Below are 3,270 nucleotides of genomic sequence, written 5' to 3' on the forward strand. Positions count from 1 at the left end.
AGTGGCTTAGTGGGTTAAAGCCTCTGCCTTTGGCTAAGGTCATGATCCCAGGGTCCTGGGATCTAGCCCAGCACTGGGCTCTCTGCTCAGCAGGGAACCTGCTTCCTCCTCTCTCTCTTTCTGCCTGCCTCTCTGCCTACTTGTAATCTCTGTCTGTCAAATAAATAAATAAACTCTTAAAAAAAAAAAGAATACACAGGAAGTACAAGAATGGTGCCAAATCAAGAATATAATAAAAATAAAATTAGAACAGAATGAAATGAAAGTTGCATTATAACTGAAATAAAATATTCTCCAGATGAGCTCAGTGGTAGCAATAGATGACATAATCAGGGAATATAAATAGAGATCAATTGAGATTATCCAGTCTGAAAAACCAAAAGACCTATAAATGTAGTATACATCTTGAAGAACTAAAGTCACTCAATGTATGGTCTCTAACTCCATGCAATAAAATAAAAGTGGTTCACAAAAGGAAACAGAAAATTCACAAGTATGTGGAAAATAAATAACACACACCTAAATAAGACATGAGTCAAAAAAGAAATCACGGTAGAAGTTAGAAAATACCTTGAGATGAATGAAAGCCAAAAATCTGTCAATTGCTCATCTCTTGAAAGTGAAAATATAAAATACAAAGTCTTATGGGATACAGTTAAGTGTTTTTTTTTTTTTGAGGGAAACTTAGGATTGTAAACATATATTTAAAAAGGAAGAAAGTGTTACTTTCATAACCGATCATCTTAAGAAATGACAAAATGTAAAACAAATTAGGGGCTTATAGGTGGCTCAGTTGGTTAGGTGACCAATTCTTGGTTTTGGCTCAGGTCATGATCTCGGGGTTGTGGGATCGAGCCCCGTGTTAGGCTCTGTACTCAGTGAGGACTGCTTTTGTCCCTCTGCTCTTCCCTTCTCACTCACTCTTTCAGTCTCTCAAATAAAGAAATAAAAATAAAAACATGATAAAGGAAGAATGAGTTAAAAGGAAAGAAATTTTGAAAGATGAGATCAGATATAAATGAAATAAGACACAACAGAGAAAATCAATATATACAAAAGCTAATTCTTTTTTTTTTTTTTTTGACAGACAGAGTTCACAAGTAGGCATAGAGAAAGGAAGGCAGAGAGAGAGGAGGAAGCAGGCTCCCGAGAAGTGGAGAGCCCGATGCGGGGCTCGATCCCAGGACCCTGGGATCATGACCTGAGCTGAAGGCAGAGGCTTTAACCCACTGAGCCACCCAGGCGCCCAAGCTAATTCTTTTTTTAAAAAAAGATTTTATTTTATTATTTGTTTGACAGAGACAGATCACAAGTAGGCAGGAGGCAGGCAGAGAGAGAGGAAGGGAAGCAGGCTCCCTGCTGAGCAGAGAGTCTGATCAGGGGCTTGATCCCAGGACCCTGAGATCATGACCTGAACCAAAGGCAGAGGCTTTAACCCACTGAGCCACTCAGGTGCCCCAAAAGGTAATTCTTTAAAGAGATGAGCAATTGACAATTTTTTGGCTATTCTTACCAAAAATAAGATAAAAATACCAAATTATGAAAAATCTGGAATGAAAGAGAGGCATTCCTATTAGCCTTATAGAAATAAAAAGAATTAAATTGCAATACGAGGAACAATTGCATGCTAATAAATTAGAAAACTAAAGAAATTTGGCAGGTTCCTAGAAAGACTCAAATTCCTTAATCTTAACCCAAAGTAGACAATCTGAATGGAACTTAAACAAGTAAAATAATCGAACAGGTAATCCAAAAACTTTCCATAAAGAAAAATCTGGGACCATATCGCACATTGGTGAATTCTGTGAAAACATTTAAGGGAGATTCAAAAATCATTCAAAACGTAGAAGTGGAGAGAACACTTCGCATTCATTCTGTGAGGGTCCGTATTAGCCAGATCCCAAAACCAGGTAAAGATACCACAAGAAAATGAAATTATAGACCAATATCTCTTAGAACTGGAGACACAAAAGTCTTCAATACTAATGCTAGTAAACTGAATTCAGCAACACATAAAATGCTATGGCCAAAGAGGATTTATCTCAGGTATGCAAACTTTGCTCAAAATGTGATATTTAGGGGCACCTGGGTGGCTCAGTCATTGGGCATCTGCCTTCAGCTCAGGTCATGATCCCAGGGTCTTGGGATCAAGCCCTGCATAAGGCTCCCAGCTCGTCAGAGGGCCTGTTTCTCCCTCTCCAACTTCCCCTGCTTGTGTTCCCTCACTCATTCTCTCTCTCTCTAATAAATATTAAATAAATAAATAAAATTATATGAAATCAATTTAATTAATATACCATATTACTATAATAAAGGGTGAACCACATGATTACCTTCATAAATATAGAAGAAAAAAGTGGTTAAATGTCAACACCATTTGGTGATAATAATCTGTCAACTGAATAAAAGAGAATTTTCTTAACGTAATAAAAAGCTGTATATGAAAACCCACACTTACATATTTAATGGTAAAAGGCGAGATGGTTCCTCTCTAAGGTCAGGAACAAGAAAAAAAGCCTGCAATTGCCATTTTTATTCAACATTTTATTGGAAATTCTGTCTTGGGTATTTAGCAAGAAAACGGAATAATAGGAGTATGAATAAGAGTGGAAGAAGTGAAAATGTCTTTTTTTTTTTTTCAGAAGATACTATAGAAAAAAATTCTTCTATAGAATTCTTCTGTAGAACAAAATTAATCTGCAAAATTGCCATTAGACCTCAGTATGTCCAGCATAGTTCCACGATGCAGGATGAGTACTCAAGACAAGTTGTAGTCTTATTCACCAAAATTGAGCAGTGCACAAATGAGATTAAGAGATTAAGAACAATCCCAGTTACAAAAAACATCAAACCTTAAATGATTTAGGAATAAATTTGATATAATGTATGACAAAAGTCATACATACTCAGGCAAACTCATACTTAAAAGACCCATGATCACAAAATTCAGGCACTGAAAATGCAGCCCCGTAAGGGGGACATGAGGGGTCCAGAGCCCATCACTGCTTGTGGGGCTCCCAGGCTCCACCTCGCCGGGCCCCCAGGTCACCAACAGTCCCGCGCGCTCCAAGCTAGCACACCCACCAAGGCAGGCGCACCGACAGCTTGGCACATGGCACAGCACACCATGCTGTGCCATGCCATGCCACTGCACGCCTCAGTGCAGCGCCTGGCCCTGCCCCTCATCAGTCACTTGGAGAAGGCGGTGCAGGTTGGAGGGAGACTGGCAGGGAGACTGGCAGCTGCAGTGGTGCAAGCGGAGGTGGCCTG

Source organism: Mustela putorius, unplaced genomic scaffold (genome assembly GCF_011764305.1).
Source record: "Mustela putorius furo isolate JIRA1106 unplaced genomic scaffold, ASM1176430v1.1 tig00000139_pilon_pilon_pilon, whole genome shotgun sequence".
Lineage (NCBI taxonomy): Eukaryota > Metazoa > Chordata > Mammalia > Carnivora > Mustelidae > Mustela > Mustela putorius.